Here is a 17,268-nt window from a genome sequence, read left to right as displayed (position 1 = left end):
TGGGTTCAAGTAATTCCCCTGCCTCAGCCTCCCAAGTAGCTGGGATTACACGTGCCCGCCACCATGCCTGGCTATTTTTTATAATTTTAGTAGAGATGAGATTTCACCGTGTCGTCCAGGCTGATCTCGAACTCCTGACTTCTGGTAATTCGCCCACACCTCTGCCTTCCAAAGTGCTGGGACTACAGGTGTGAGCCACTGCACCTGGCCAGAGTGAATTTTTTTTTAAAAGCTATCTTCTGCTTATATGAAACAAAATCACATAGAAATATTGGAAATAAAAGAACAGAAATAGATCAAACTTACTTCCAAATGTTGGTACAGCAACACTTACTATCAGACAAAAAAGAATTTATGGCAAAATTCATGATTATAGTTAAAGAGGAACATTTCATAATTTTAGTGGTTAGACACACAAACTGTTCAGGTGAGTATATATCTATTTTTAGAATTTGGAATAACTATGACCTTGAAGGTCAGAGGATGGGGGAATCCATCCTCTCCACTTCCCTGCACACCCCTGACCTCAACACATTCTATGAGATTAATTTTTTTTTTCTCCTGAAATCCCTGCTATTTTGATATTCAATTTCTATGAGTGGAAGGAAGAAGTTAATTCTCTTTCCGATTTTATTTTTTATTGCTCTTATAGTTTAACTCTCCTTGCTTAGTTGTAGGGCACTAGAGAAGGCAATAAAAAGCATGTACAATGACAATGAACAAGGAAAAAATGCAGAAGTTTTTTCTAAGGTGGAGGAGAGGAGTATTCACATTAGAGGACAAGGCAACTCACTAGACAGGATACACGGTGTGGAGGATACACGGTGTGGAGAAATGCCAGGATCATGGTTGGGGGAGTAAACTTCCTTTGTTGAGGTAAGGGACTTCCATTGGACTGTGGGAGAACCTCAGAGTGGGGAATCTCAGTGTGGTAAACACAGGCCAGCCCAAGTCCACCTTCTGGTAGAACCACTGAGACAGAGGGATTAGAGATTAAATTGCTCTCGGGGGCTAGGATGGAAAAGGAAATGAAGCATGGGTTTAACAGTGCCTTCATTTAAAAGCTGGAATATGGATGCAAATCGTGTTAGAAAAGGTTCAGACAAATCTTGCAAACATTGCAAGAAAGACGTGAACTGAAGTCCTTCTTGGGACTTCAGAGGACTCTGGTCTTCAAGCAGAAGAGAAAGAGCGTGGTTGCAGAATATTAAATCCAAAGAAAAGATGCTTGCCCATGACTTAATAATTCTTTCAAATTGAAGTATCATCAGATTCAATTGAGAGCATTGTAGCAAATGTACAGTAGACAAGGTATAATTCTTAATATTTTAGAACTAGATAGTCCCTCACAATAGTTCAAAATTTAGAATATAATTTTGGTCACAGGAGCATGTGGTCTTTTGCCAAGCTGGGAAGGAAGACTAAGGGTTCTAGGTATTCTATTCCATCTGTTCCTGGTATTTACAAAGCTGAAGTGACTTAAATTGGAGCTTCTCTGATTCTCATTTGAATGTTGCTTGAATAAGGGGAAAATAGCTAAACAGGAGAAAGTCTGAGCAGGACTTTGGATTCCCACACTGGATTTTACATTAATATTTTAAACCTTTCGATGTGAATTAATATTCAGTTCTGTTTTGAGCTTTCTCCTTTTCCCTGTTTTCCTCTCCAGATCCTTCCAGAAGAACCACAGCCATTGTTGATGAATCTGGGTGGGGGTAGAGCTTGTCTGCTAGAGGTGATGCAGACACCATCACCCCAGTGTAAACACCATTCATGCAACTGCAGCCACCACCGGGGCCGCTGGCCAGAGCACCACTTCCCAAAGCCCAGGTAAATATATTTCCTTTAGCATGACAACCCTGGCAAGACAGCAGAAAACCAAAACATAACTAGCTTTTGACACAGCCATTTTATTGGAAATATTCCGTTTTTTATTAGAAACCGTGAAGGTGTTTTTGATTTTGTCACTCTCAATTATTGTACATTTAATATAGAAAAACAAGTACCTTTCAAAATCCTGGTCACACTCGAAAAATATTTTTTAAATGTAAATATAGGTTTTTAAAACATACATTACTTCCAACAATTAATGACCTATTTGATTAACAGTACTCACATGGAGTTCATTGTTGATTTTCTTTTGTGTGATAATTCTACATGTTTTTTTGAAGTGCCCTTTTATGGAGGAAGGGGAAGAAATTTCCTTTTGCCTGGAACAAAATGGAGCGGTGCAAATACTTGCTGTAAAATAAGGAAATGTGATTCAAATGACTTGAGTTTGGGGATTACTGAGAAATTCATTAAAACAAATTGTGAACTCAATAAAGGATTGTGTGGGATACTTTAGGTGGTAAATATATTTGTATTTTGACCTTGTGGTCAATTCCCAAACTTTACCAGCTATCTTAGTGTTTGTTTTATCAAGGCAGACTCCCGAGAATAACCATTTTTGTGTCTTTCAGATACTGCAGCAGCTATAAATAGCTTTGTAGCATTACATTAGGTGAGACAGCCCAATATCCCATTGCATGAGCAATGTGGAATTTTGAATAAAAAGTAGTTTAAATGGCATTTTGGTTTCAGTAGTGAAATTAAAAGCAAGAAACAAATCACAGAAGAGGGACAAACAGATGTTTCTCTGATAGTTGGATTCCTTAGAAAATTGACTATAAATTCCATGAAGATAATTATTAACACTGGATTATATAATCAGCATGATTTGACTGGTTATCTACAAAGTCATTAAGAAGTGTAAGAAGAATCAAATGTATATTGTGTACCAAGCAGGAACTGCTGTTGGTCTTTGTTGAAATCCCTTCTGCAAATCTTTTTGTATAACTTAATTAGCAAAGTTAAAATTAAGATGAGGCTCCAGTGTGTTTAGATAAAACAATTTCTATGAGAGGACACTTCATTAAAACATTTAATAATGCAGCAAACTCTCAGTTATCAAAGACATCTCTTTACAAAAACTGTTTTTGCCAGTGAATAAAATGATTCCATCTAAGATATTTATTCTGTTCAAGAAATATTCAAATTTTGCCTTTACTGTGGGTTCATATTCCAGGTGCCTGTTATATGCTCTGCTGACATCACTGATTGCTAGTCTTTATAACAATGCTGTCCCCTAGGATGTATTTAATACGTGTTTATTGAGTGTCTACTATGTGCCAGGCACTATTCTAGGCTCTACGGGAGCAGCAGTGAAGAGGATAAAGTGTTTACTCCCATGAGGCTCACATTCTGAGAAATGCAATAAGCAAGAAAACTCATAAATAACAGATATTTAGTACATTCACAGAGTTATGCAACCATCACTACAATTTCAGAACATTTTCATAGCTCCCAAAGCAAACTCTGTTCTCTTCAGCTGTCATCTCCAATCCCCCTGCCTCAACAGCCCTAGGCAATCACTAATCCATTTTCTGTCTCTATAGATATACCTATTATGGACATTTCATAAAAATGGAACCATATAATATCTGGTCTTTTGAAATTAGTTTCTTTCACACAGCATAATGTTTTAAAGATTTATTCACATTGTAGCATGTGTCAATACTTCTTTTTTATTGCTGAATAACAATCCGTTCCGTGGATTTTATGTATCCATTCATCCATTGATGAGCGTTTGCATTGTTTAAACTTTTTTGCTATTAAGAATAAAGTGGCTATGCACGTTCCTGAACAAGTGTCTGTGTGGACATATGTTTTCATTTCTTTGGAATAGATACCTAGGAGTAGAATTGCTGGGTTACTTGTTTAATGTGTTGAGGAACTGCCAAATTATTTTCCAAAGTTGCTGCATCATTTTACATCTCCACCAGCAGTTTATGAAGGCTTCAATTTCTCCACATCCTCCAGCATTTGTTATTATCTGTCTTTTTTATTACAGCTATTTCTAGTGGTTGTGAAATGGTGTCTCATTGTGGTTTTGACTTGCATTTCCCTAATAACTAACGATGTTGAGCATTTTTTCATGGGCTTATTGGTCACTTATATATCTTCTTTGGAGAAATGTTTATTCAGATCCGTAGCTTATTTTTAAATTGGATTACTAACCTTTTTGTTGTAGAACTGTAAGAATTCTTCACTCTCTCTCTATAGTCTAGATATGTCTCTTATCAGATACATCATAGGCAAATATTTTCTACCATTTATTCTGTTGTCTCTTTGCTTTCTTGAAGATGTCCTTTGAAACATAAAAGTTTTAAATTTTTATCAGGTAAATTTGATCTATTTTTCTTTGTGCTTTTGGTACCATATGTATTGTTTGTGCTTTTGGTACCATATCTTAGAAATCATTGCCCAATCAGAGGTCACAAAGATTTACTCCTGCGTTTTCGTCTAACAGCTTTATAGTTTTAACTCTTTCATTTAGGCCTTTGATACATTTTGAGTGAATTTCTGTGTATGATATGAGGTAGGAATTATGTGCTAATTTTGATGAAGTATTTATTACCCCAGGAAGGGAATACATTTTCTTTTAGTAAAAGTGTTTTCAGAAAGATATTGTTCATTTATTAAAAACTATTTTGCTTAAACCAGGCACTTTTCTGTTAATACAATAGAAAAATCCTTAGCTTTCAAGGACGTCATATTGTCTACTGACAGATGTAAACAAACAAATAAATAAATGTAACAAACGCAAGTGGCGTAGGAATGATAAAAACGACAGAATGGTGAATGGGTGGAGAGTGCCGAGGGTGTTGTTTTCATTCTGAGTTGCCAGAGAGGGCTTCTTGGGTAAGGTAATATTTGAGCAGAGACTTGAAGGAAGTGAGAGAATAAGAGCTGGGGATCTCTGGGGGAAAAGCATTCCAGGTGGAGAGAACACAGTGCAAAAGCCCTGAGGTGGGAATGTGGCCCCCGCCGCCCACCCCATGCCTGTGGAACAACCAGGAGCTCAGTGTCGCTGGAAAGAGGAGAGGAGTGACAGTCTGGGAAAACTGAAGACATGGGGGGAGCTGAATCATGTGGGCCTCATGGATCATGGTAGACATTTTGGATGTAACGTGTATTGAGACTGGAAGACATTGGACGGTTTTGAGCAGAGAGACCAGATGAGCCAACTTACGTTTCACGAGGGCCACCTTGGTGCAAGCTGGAGAATCGTGTGGAACCAATTAGAAGGCAATAATTCAGGCTAGAGAAGATGAAGGCTTGATTCAAAGTGGCATGGCTGGGGATGGTCAGGGGCTGGGCATATTTGGATGATACAACTTGAGGCATGAAAAAAAAGTGAATAATTAGGGATATTTCCAGGTTTTTGGCCCGCGCAACAAGTCGTCATTGACTAAGATGAAGGAGAATACAAAAGGAGCATATCCTGAGACAGAGGTAGGGGTTCAGCTTGGGGCATAGTAAGATTGAGATGCCTAGTTGATGATATCCAAGTGGAAATGTCAAGTGGGGAGCTCAGTACAATTCTGGCTGTGAGAAGAAAGTTCTTAGCTCTTAGCTAGAGGTGTAAATCTGATGCTAACAGCATAGTGTTGGTGATTTTAGCCTTGGGACTGGATTCTGTCACCTAGGAAGGGAGGAGGATAGAATTGGAAGGCATCAAGGAGTGGTTCCTGCGGCATTCCAATGGTCCATTTCGACGCTGAAAGAGGAAAAAGAATTGGCAAGGAAGTCCTAGAAGATGTGACCAGTAAGCTAGGAGAACCCAGAGTGATGCCATCATTGGAGTGGATTCAAGGGGAAATTGGAGGGAAAAGGAGCAGCGAGAGCAAGATGACAATGCTATTTAGGCTAAACAAATATTAAACGACTACTTCCTACGTGCCAAGAGTTGTTTTAGAGACAGGTCGGGGAAGAAAAGAGACCCACACCTAACCTTTGTGAGGATGACATTCTAACAGGGGGAGACAGACAATGAAATGATAGGTGTGCAAATTACACAGTACTGAAAGGTAATTCCTGCTTTGGAAAATATATTGAATAAAGATCATCAGGTGGGGAGCTTGGGAAGTGGGAAGACTGCAATTTTAAGTAGCATGGTTGGGGTAACCTTTATTGCAAAGGTGGCATTTGAACAAAGACTTGAAGGTGGTAAAGGAGTTAGCAGGTCCTTGAGTGAACACATCAGACAGAATTTGCCCCTGTACCAGGGCTGAATGGGCCTAAGGAGACAAAAAACAAACAAACAAACCAAACTAAAACAAAAGAAAACAGCAAAAGTACCAGTATGCGTAGAACAGTGTGAGTGAGGAAAGCAGTATTAGGAGGCTTGAGTGGAAAGATGACAAGAGACCTGAATGTTAAGGACTTGCAAGCCATCATAAGGACTTGTGGGAGGGAGCCATTGGAGAATTGCATGGAGGAATGGCATGATTGGACAGCCTAATGGGTGGTGGACAGGCCAGACTCTGGTCATATATATATTTAAGAGACAGGGTCTCACTATGTTGCCCAGGCTGGAGAGCGGTAGAGTGAACCCGACTCACTGCAGCCTCAAAATCCTGGGCTCAAGAGATGCTTGTACCTCAGCCTCCCAAGTAGCTGGGATGACAGGAGTGCCCTCCTACACCTGCCTAATATTTTTGGCAATTTTTTTGTAAAGATAGGGGTCTCACTATGTTGCCCAGGCTCCCATCATATTTTGAAGATAAAGCTTATAGGATTTACCGACGGCTGTGGGAAGTGGAAGTAGGAAGGAAATCCAAATTGAGTGTGCAATTTTGACCTGAATGACTGGAGGGTTTGGGCGGCCTTCACCTGAGAGGGGGAGGATGCAGGGGAAACAGACAGGGAGGAAGTAAATGTTTTTGTTTATTCAGTTACTATTTATAAAGTATTGAAGTAATAAGTTTTCAGGGAATTTCTACTTAGTCAAACATATTTAGCATTAACAGTCTACTGAATTTAACTTCTTAGTACTTCCTAGGGCCCTTCAATATTTCATGATTTTTTCATGTTAATCTGGTATCATCTAATCCTGTGACAAACCACGAGAATTTTCATTTTAATAGTACATTCTTGACATTCAGTGGTAATTAAATGAAATTTTGTAGAATCTGTTTTTATGTCTATTTTTTGATCTCCCCAATTTGAATTTTGAATAAACAGGCATCTCTGTTTATTTGTAATTCATGTTTGAGAATGATTCATGCTCTTAAGACGTAACCAGCTTTGGCTTGAAAAATTAAATAAGCCTTTTAAATATTTAAGCTATATAGTTTTGTACTAAATATAAAAGTTAAATAAGCAGAAAGTTCACTTTTGCTGTGATAGCTTCCATTTGTAGCTTACAGCTCTGCAGTGTATTTTGTATTGACCGCAGTTACATATCCGTGCATTTGCCAACTGAAATGAACAACATGCTTAATTTTCAGATAATGTAACCTAATGAATACACACGCCCAATACTTTTTTTTATTCAACTGAAGTGATTATAAGGGTGTGAAACACATTTGACCCTGTCTTTGTTCCTCTTATAAGTCCCTGTTTTACAACAGAATACTTGAGACTGAGGAATTTATTTATTTATTTATTTGAGACGGAGTCTCGCTCTGTCACTCAGGCTGGAGTGCAGTGGCCGGATCTCAGCTCACTGCAAGCTCCGCCTCCCGGGTTCCCGCCATTCTCCTGCCTCAGCCTCCCGAGTAGCTGGGACTACAGGCGCCGCCACCTCGCCTGGCTAATTTTTTGTATTTTTTTAGTATAAACGGGGTTTCACCGTGTTAGCCAGGATGGTCTCGATCTCCTGACCTCGTGATCCACCCGTCTTGGCCTCCCAGAGTGCTGGGATTACAGGCGTGAGCCACCGCGCCCGGCCGAGACTGAGTAATTCCTAAAGAAGAGAGCTTTCTGTAGCTCACGGTTCCACGGGGCGGGAAGTTCATGGGACATGGTGCCAGCATCTGCTCAGCTTCCAGTGGGGGCTTTTGTGCTGGGTCGTAGCATGGACGAAGGTCAACAAAGAAAGGGCAAAATCCGAGGGGGTCCTCGCTTTATGACAGCCCCCTCTCAGAGGAATCAGCTTATTCTCACGAGAAGTAATCCAGTCTAAGGAGAGCAGAACTCACTACCATGAGACCCATTCCAGGCCATTCATAAAGGAACTCCCCGTCAATGACCCAAACATTTCCCACCGGGCCCCACCTTTCCCACCAGCACACGGGGACCACATATCAACATGAGATTTGGTGGGGTCGAGCTGTATGTAAACCGTAGAGTACCTGAAGCTCAAATATCACATTCCACTGAGGCGTGACCTGACCGCCAGGGAGCTCACTGGTGGTTCATTGAGCAGTCCTCTCATAGCAGTCACTTAATATCTCGATTACAAACATGATCTCCTTGTATTTCAATTGTACGCTTGCCCGTCTGTCCCTCTGTTCTGGCAAGTGCTCCCAGAGCAGAGAGCCAAGACTTATGTACTTCGTGCCCCGCGCCCCCCCCCCCCCCCCCCGAGTCTTAATGGTTCCTGCTATGGGGAAGACGTGCAATAGATGTAGAAAGATGTAGAGAGAATGCATACATTCGTAAGTGGGCAAATGCTGCAAACATTTTTAACACACATAAATGCTGTATCCGAACTCTCTTCGTGGAAAGTTCAAACAACAACCCAAAAGCAGCTTCTCTCCAATTTTTCACTGAAGCAGAGTCCAGGACTTGTGAGACCACTTGAGGCGTTCCTCCACGGCTGCTAAGGAGCCTGAAGAACTGAGGAGAGAAAACAGGGCAGAGTCACTCCAGCCTGAGTGCAAAAGTAGATGAAGCTGTCCCTTCTCAGAGTCGTTCTTTTCCATTCTTGGTGTAGGAGTCGAAGTTTCTTTGCTGGGCTTCACTAGAGGTGATAATTCTATAACATAATATGCTTAGTTTTTCAGATAATATAACCTAACGAATGTACACGCGAGTAGGTTCTGTTCCTTTTTGGCCACTCTAGCACAGATTTCTCCCAAAACATTTGGGCAGTGAACAAAAGCTAAAAAACTGCTCCTCTCTGGTGCTATAAAAGATAGCCTTTGGCAGGTCACGCAGGCCTTTATAGACAGCATCTTGTCTTCACAGCCGCACCTCCTTTTTTGAGGTCACATCACCAGCATTCTGAGTACTAGCGTACCTATTTAGGACACGAGAACATGCAGCTATCAAAGAATTTGCACGGAGCACATGGCTAGTAAAAAAACAACAACAAAATCCCACTGTTCTAGGATTTCTCCATTGATTTGAGGGAACCAGGGAATTCTCTAGCAGCCATAGTCAAGGGTCACTTTAGCAATTGGAAACAATGATCAAGCAGCAAATTGTTGGCAGGGGACATCCAGACAGAAGGTAGCTGAAATTGATGGCATGTGTGGAGGCCAAGGGAATTCAAAACAGAATTTGCCTGGGATTTTGCTTGGCCAAACCACCTTTACTAAAGAACTGTGATGTCCAAACAATGCCCATCTTCCAGATCAGATTCAGAAAGCCAGAATGAAGAGTTCCTAAATAAATAAAAGTTATTCCAGAGGGATGAAGGGACCACTTTTCAAAAAATAAAATAAAAAATACCTCTTCCGTGTATTGCCCCAATTTGCTCCATAGGCAATGTGGCTGTGAAGCTATCCAAAGAATTTATTGTTTGGTGCTATCAGGTGTTAAATAGCTTCAAATAATTTTATATATAATTTACAAGATTTTAAGTTTTGACTGTACCTGTACATGACCTCTGTCCTGAATACTCATTTGGCATGGACGGCAACTTAACCTGGTTTAAGGACAAATGATTCTAGCTGGACATACGTCTTCATCCTGAAAAGATTTAGACAACCGTAGAGACCATCATCACCATTATCTCCCACTACAGTCTCTGCCAGCACAGGTCCTACCCGTTCTCTTGGCTCCCAGCTTCTAGGTCAAAATGATTGCAACCTATGTAAACTTAAGCAGTGCCTGTAGGCTAACACCAACAATTTCTTGGCTAGTGAAATTGGACCCTTGCTTACCTCCCCCGCCTCGGATCTCACTGCTGCACTAATTCCTGCTATTCTCCCTGGCTCTGATTCTCCTGAGCTGCTTCCAGGTCTCCACATGGCTCAGATGATCTTGTGCCCTCTGCCTCCCTGGTCCCTCTGCCTTAGTAACCTCTGTTCCGGTGCCAACCGCCCCTCACTTTGTAGACCCTGCTTCTGGCCGAAAGCTGCCCACTCTTACCTGAGCCAAGGTTGCTTTCCTGAACGCCAGTAGCCCTTCACTCAGCCCAACCCCCCGTAAGTGCTTGCCCATGGCATGCCCCATCTTTACCCTTTCTCAGTCCTTAGTGTCCTCCACTGTATTGTAGTTGTCAGGGGAGATGGCTTTTTCCTGGCACCCAGTTTATTGCAGAGGTATAATGCATATTTCATGATAAATGAAACCCCAGAACCCCACTCCCTGAAAAAACACACCAAATATTGTTGTTTCTCAAAGAGGGCAGTCTTGGTGCAAAAGAAAAAAATGAAGCCTGAGTTTGTATTACAAAGGCATGAGCTTGAACCAGCTCTGTTACCTACTACTCTTGCACCTCTACGTAATCACTTCCTTTCTAGGCGAGTCAGTTTGTGCGTCTATACAATAAGGGTAATGGTACTTAGCTTCTACAGTAGCTGTGATTTCTAAAGGCTTACTGGCACACGACGTACATAGCAGTGCAGTATTTGGGACATTGTTGGTAGGAGTAAAATTACTCATCATTCCATAGATATCCTGGAGTGTTCATCTGGAATGCAGCTGGGCAGAGCCATTCCTTCGTGTCCACACGGCCACATCACACCTTTGCTCGGTTGCCGTGACAAGCTGCAGGCTTCCCTCACAGTCACTCCAAGACAGCTCTGCGTGCACAGGCACTGGTGAAGTGGGGCAGGCTGCAGCGTGGATACCTTGCACTCCACCCCCTAAAATGGACACTTCCAGGTACATTGGCCAGGAGAAGAGTCTTTGCGGTTGGTCTATATGGGATGTTACACGGCTAAATGAAACAAAAATTCTCTGTGCTTATGGCCCATGAAAACAATGAATCAAGGAGGAGAAGACAAGGGCAGAAGGTGAAAAAGTTTCAATCTCCAGGAAGCCGCTCCTGCACCTCTCATCAACCTGTCTTCACCAGCTATTGTTAAAGGAATAGAAGGCATTTCTAATAAACGTAGTATCATTTTCAAAATACCAAGTAGATTATTTTGTTTTATTTAGAAAAGAATACTTTGGAATCTGAGGGAGCTATCGACCTTCATATGGCACAATAATGATACCAACAATAAAAATAACACGGATTGAGAGCTTATTGTGTGGCAGATGCTGTGATAAGCATGTTACAAGTGCTGTCTAATTTTTATTTCATTTTCTAATGATGTCGGAGGTGGCTTCATGTGCCAAGAGTGTCTTACGCTGACCAGGCTGCTATAACGAAATGCCAGAAACAAGTGGCTTATAAACAACAGGAATTGATTTCTCACGGTTCTGGAACCTGGAAGTCCAAGATCAAGGCGCTGGCAGATTCGGTGTCTGGTGAGGACCGCTTGCTGGCTCGTAGATGGGGCTTTCAGGCCACGTGCTCACATGGTGGAAGGGGAGAGGGAGCTCGTCGACGTTTCTTTTATAAGGACACTAATCCCATTCGTGAGGGTTTCTCCCTCAAGACCCAGTCACCTCCCAGGGATCTCATCTCCTCATACCATCACCTTGGAGATGAGGATTTCAACAGAGGAATTTTGGGGATACAAATGTTCACACAATTGTAAACAGGAATCTTCTGCAATCCTAGTGTTACCATAGAAAGAAGAAAATTTTTGTGTCACTTTTTGAGCATGGAAAACCCAGGAAAAACATTTCCAGCTTCTCTCTACCCCTTCTTCCCTCCTTCCTGGTTGGGTAGGAGAGACCTCTGTGAGCCGTGAATTGCAGAGAATGAGTGGAACCTGGTGGGCTGGGCACAGCTTAGTCTCTGTTGGATCCACCTGTCCCCTGCCGGGTGCATTTTGACCTGCTCTTGGCTCTTTGCAAGCTTACAGAAGCTGGCTTTGCCCATATTGGGCCCTGATCCTAAAATGGCCAAATTGGCAAGGGGGTGCATATCTAAACCATATTCTCTAATCAGCTTAATAGTAACACAGCTGATATTTTAGTTTACATTTCTGTCCCCTATGTCTGATTTCTTAATAGATACCAAAGCAGGAGGGGAAAATAGGGTTTTTATTTGCCATCCTACACCCATCCCCGAAACCAAACTTTTAAGTGGAAAATCAAACGTTGAGCAATCAGCTTTGCATTAACAACACATTCAATTAGCCCACAAGGGGACACAGAGCACAGGCTCCTGAAGGAGATAATTGAGAGCAGCCTTACAAAAATGGGATTTATGAAGATTTGGTCCTCAGAAGATTCTTTAAAAGCTAGAGGAAAAGGGTTGATTTGAAGAGTATGGACACCGCCTAACGTTGCCCATGAGTTGACATGTGCTTTCAGTTCACTCGTGCACAGCACACAGGCGTAACCGCTCCTTCCCACACCACACTGCTCATGTTGGGAGCAATGGGACTTCGTTAACAAGATCTTACCATTCATCCCTTCTCTCTATTATCTCCTCTAGGATGGAGGACAATACGAGTTGAAATACCAACTTATGATTTATTTTTGCCAGCCACAAAAGTGCTCATCAAAGTTAGATGCTAACAGTTTTGAAACTCTCATCTCCTAGATCCAAAGACCTACAAGCTGAGAAGCGGCTACAGGGAGAGGGAGAGGGAAGAGAAAGGAAACGCAGTCTTTACTGAGAGAGAAAGGCAGCCTGGCATGCAGAAGAGATCAGGGGCCTCTGCTGCCACCCTGGAGAGCCCTGAGTGAGGGCACCATGGCCAGGACAATTACTTGCTCAGTTCTGACCCAGGCAGAGGAAAAATGGAAATTTCCCTCAGGGCAGTAAGGCCTATTTTAGACCAGTAGCAGCTGTTTCTTTTTTCTTTTTCTTTTATTTTGAGATGGAGTTTTGCTCTTGTCGCCCAAATTGGGGTATAATAGCGCAATCTCGGCTCACTGTAACTTCCGCCTCTCAGGTTCAACAATTCTCCTGCCTCAGCCTCCCAAGTAGCTGGGATTACAGGTGCCCACCACCACAATCAGCTAGTTTTTGTATTTTTAGTAGCCAGGGGGTTTCACCACTTTGATAAGGCTGGTCTCGAACTCCTGACCTCAGGCGATCCACCCACCTTGGGCTCCCAAAGTGCTGGGATTACAGATGTGAGCCACCATGCCCAGTCAGCACCTGTTTCTTTCACAAGGTAGGAGCTGGAAAGTGGGTAGCGAGAAGGCCTCGTGTTGCTCCCAGGAGCAGCTCCCTGGGAGGGATGGCTGCAGGAAGCTTGCCCTCTCACTGGGGAATGGGAAAGTTGAGGCACAGGCAGAAGCAGTTGCCTTCTGATCCCCATCTCATTTACCTTTATCCCAGATCACTGTCTCCTTCTGGATTACAATCACTTTTCTTAACACTTCAAAATAGAATTTGCAAACTATTTGTAAAATAAAAATATTCAGATCACCAACATGTTTAAATGAAGTGGAGGAATGTAAATATTGTCAAAATTGTTTTTTCTTAATGATATACTTATTGTTAACCTTACCTGTGTCCTTCAGATGCAGATGTTTGATTTGTCTGAGTGACACACAGAAGAATCCCAGCTATGCATTCAGGAGGTTAGACATGAATTTAAATCTAATCCTTCCCCATCTCCAAGACGCATACATGTTTTCTCAAAGCTTCACAATAATATTGAAGAAGAGACACATCTTTTTATTTGTACGAATGTAGCATTTTTTAGAATTTACACGTGCAAAACAATTTGCAGGTTTATTTTTATATTTAAGGAGGCAACAGTGCACTGATGTCCCTAAATCTGGGTGCTCTGGTCACTTTTATCCCCTCCCTGAGTGATAACAGAGTTTATCTAGAATAAAATCATAGAAGGAGTCCATTATGAAGTCAGTCAACTAGACCCAGGCTTCCTGGCAATAAAACACGGTGCAAAAATTTCTCCTTTTCTGCGCGATTATAAAAGGAAGGTCAGATTAGGTTTGAGATCACAAGGAAAATTCCTTGGGAAGTAAACTTTATGATAGTGAAAGGTACCACTCAGAAGAGTCAAAGAGATAGCCCTCTCACCCCAAAGTCAATAGGAAATTCAAGTCCATTGACATTGTCATTGGCAGAAGGGGTTCCGGGATGATTGACATAAATTGCTATCTTGGAAGAACTGTGGAGAAATGTCATTTCCGAAATTAAATAGCTTGAATCTCTGTGGCCAGCGGATGGGTGGCGTGTGGATGGCCACACACAGCGGGGAGCTCACTTGGCATTTAGCTCAGTTACCGTGATGCCCTGAACATACACGTCTGAAAGGAAAAGAAAAAAAGAAAGGGGAAAAGGGATTCCATTGCCTAGAAACCAAAACCTCACGACAGACAAACCAAACAGAAGAAGGGAAAGTCTTTGTACACTTTGCCTTGCTTTGTGTCATATTTTCATCCCTAAAAGAAAGGAAATTTTCTGATGAATCATCTGATATGAACGGAAAGTAAAACAGGAGTTGTCTCCCGGAGTCTCCACTGAGTGATAGTGCCTACCTGGGCTTGCAGCATCCTCTCGAAAGGAAAGATGATGAGAGTGCAGAAAGTTAACTCATTGATAAATAACATCTCTGCACACAATTTGCCAACTTTTCATTCTGTCTTACAAGGTTTTAGGAAGAACTAAAACAAGGGCAGCTTTCAGAGGCAGAATGCGGCAACTGAGAGTCAGTGTTCTCTGTACTAAGATGCGAACTTTGTTCTTTGTTTGCACGCTAATTGCATTGTGTCAACAGAAGCAACTTCTGTTAGAAAAAAAATGTATAATGGTATTTCATACTAACATGAGACTCTGAATCCAGATACCTTTGAAGAGTCTGGAAGTGCTGTAACAAACTGCTAACATTTAAACTCATGGAAGAAAGCTTTTAGAAAATGAGATGTGTACTTAAATTATCTTGAAGTAAGTGTCGATTGTTAAAAGGAATAAAGAGTTTCATTGAAAAGTGTATTGTAGGGTGCTACAATTTGCTTGGGATTTTTGTTTCATTTCCTATGTAAGGAATAGTTTCACAGATATTTAGGCGAGTTAAACATTCACACACCTATATAGGCCCTGTCTTGCCCTTTGAGCTGCGGCTATGTAGTTATTGCTAGAGAAAATTGTACCAGCTAGGCAGCAAATTGCAATGCCCTAATTTCAACATTTCTTCATCTTGCCTAGACTGACAGACACCCTTCAAAACTGTTGGGTAAATTTTCTGGTGATCTTTGGCTCTCTCACAAATTACTCCGAAGCTCAGTCCTTAAAAATAACTGTTTTATGAGGCGTGCAGATTCTGTGGGTCAGGAATTCAGAATGGATACAAGGGGTGCTTGTCTCTACTCCATCATCCCGGGGCCTCAGCTGGGAGGACCTGAGGCTTTTTTGGCAGGGAATCATAATTCCTTGTCATTTTAAAAGGGATTTCACATTTTATTTCATGTAAAAAGAGGATAAGATATAGTTTGGAGATTCTGTTTTCAAATTTATAAGCGTGCCTTTCAAAAGATTATAAAACGTAAGAGCCATGATTGATGATGGAGGATTTGTCCTTTTTTTCTGAGACTATAGAATAGAATTGTTAAGCATTAAAATGAAGGGATAATCCTTTAGAATACACACATGAGGAGACTGAGGCAGAGTTCCCAGCTAGGAACCCGGAACTGGAATGGTTCCTGGTAGGATTGCAGAGAAAACTGCTGTTTTCTGTATTTGCACCCAGGCCACATATAAATATTGCCTCTCTCTAGAGATTGAGAACACTGTTGAGAACAAGGGTGTTTTGAGAGTTAAAAAACTTATCATCTGAAAAGGCTACATACGATACGATTCCAACCATGTAATATTCCAGAAAAGGCAAAACTATGAAGACAATAAAAAGATGAGTGGTTGCCAGAGGTTGAGGGGAGGGAGGGAGGAAAGAGGCAGAACACAGAGGATTTTTAGGTTGGTGAAACTATAATACTTTGTATGATATTATAATGGTGGATGCATGCCAGTATACATTTGTCCAAACCTATAGAATGTACAAGATCAAGAGTGAATCCACATGCAAACTCTGGACTTTGGGTGATAATGATGTATCAGTGTGGTGGTTTCATCAGTTGTAACAAGTGTACCACTCTGGTGTAGGATGTTGATAGCGGGGAAGGCTGTGGGTCTGTGGGGATAGAGGGAATATGGACTATCTCGGTACCTTTCACTCCATTTTGCTGTGAGCCTAAAACTGCTCTAAAATAAAGTCTATTTTTTTTTAAAGGTGAATTTGCTTTAATATATAATTTGGAAAACAAAAGTTGGGTACTCAGCACGAGAGCTTTTTTTGGAGAAACATGATATCACAACAAGGGCCCAGTTAGTGAAAAGATTCCAGCAAGTATATTCCTTGTTGAGAAGAGTCTGAGGAGTCATCCGAGAAAAGGCAATTAATTCCCCTCTCCAGGTGGACTGTTGGAATGGAGGGTGTAATAAAACGCCAGCAAACAGATCTGTCTGCCAAGAAAAGCTGGACGATCGCAGTGTATGCTAAGACGTGCGCACGTTTAAACCATGCTAGGCGGTTATTCAGTTTGACTTGAACTGGACAGGCTCCATTTGGAGGCTTGGTCTGGGCATCTCTCCTTTCACAGACAGAACAAATGAGAGGGAGTTCTGAAGGGAGCATCAGAAATGATAAAAGGGTTAGAAAATGTGACCCATGAGAAAAGGTTAAAAGAACTGGACACATTCAATCTAGAGAAAAGAAGACCTGAGGGAGACATAATAACTATTTTACTCCCACATAAAGGGATATTATAAAGAGGATGGGGACCAATTATTCTCATTAGTCAATGGGGACAAAACAAGACGTAATAGGCTTATGCTGCAGTAGGGCAGATTTAGGTTAAATATCAGGATGAGCTTTAACACTATCAGAAGTTCGAGAAGATGAGGGAGGGTTTGTGTGGACGCTTCATCCCTAGAGATGGCTGAGGTTGAATTTAATGCGTTATTAATTGGGATGGGTTCGGAATTTTAAAATCAAGTCCTCTCTTATATACGTAGCTTGATGTGTCATTTAATCCTCTTACTCCACTTAAATAATTGATTTGGGGATCTATGTGAATGGGAACAAATATATATGTCTGAGGGTTTCCCATTCTACGTCTTTACATTATGGTGTCAAGAGAAGAAACACTGTTCTTAAATAAGCGTCAAGA

General features: G+C 41.5%; 1 long non-coding RNA gene across 10 annotated transcripts in view; it reads right to left on the bottom strand.

Moving 5' to 3' along the window:
• LOC102126542 (uncharacterized) overlaps nucleotides 1-17,268 on the bottom strand; it is a 108,086-nt gene that overhangs the window by 51,205 nt on the left and 39,613 nt on the right. The window contains exons 3-4 of one of the 10 annotated variants that reach the window (XR_012421988.1): nucleotides 9,649-14,352; nucleotides 1,909-9,070 (exon numbers count right to left, since the gene is read on the bottom strand). The exons of 6 other annotated variants lie outside the window; for them this stretch is intronic. This is a non-coding gene — a long non-coding RNA (uncharacterized lncRNA). Of the gene's footprint in view, nucleotides 1-1,908; nucleotides 9,071-9,648; nucleotides 14,353-17,268 lie in introns of those variants that run through there. 3 more of the 10 variants (XR_012421991.1, XR_006691511.3, XR_012421990.1) reach the window with 3 other exon arrangements.

This window comes from Macaca fascicularis, chromosome 13 (assembly GCF_037993035.2).
Source record: "Macaca fascicularis isolate 582-1 chromosome 13, T2T-MFA8v1.1".
Classification (NCBI taxonomy): Eukaryota; Metazoa; Chordata; class Mammalia; order Primates; family Cercopithecidae; genus Macaca; species Macaca fascicularis.
The sequence above is the reverse complement of the archived record's forward strand: the minus strand, read 5'-3'. Positions and strand labels throughout refer to the sequence as shown.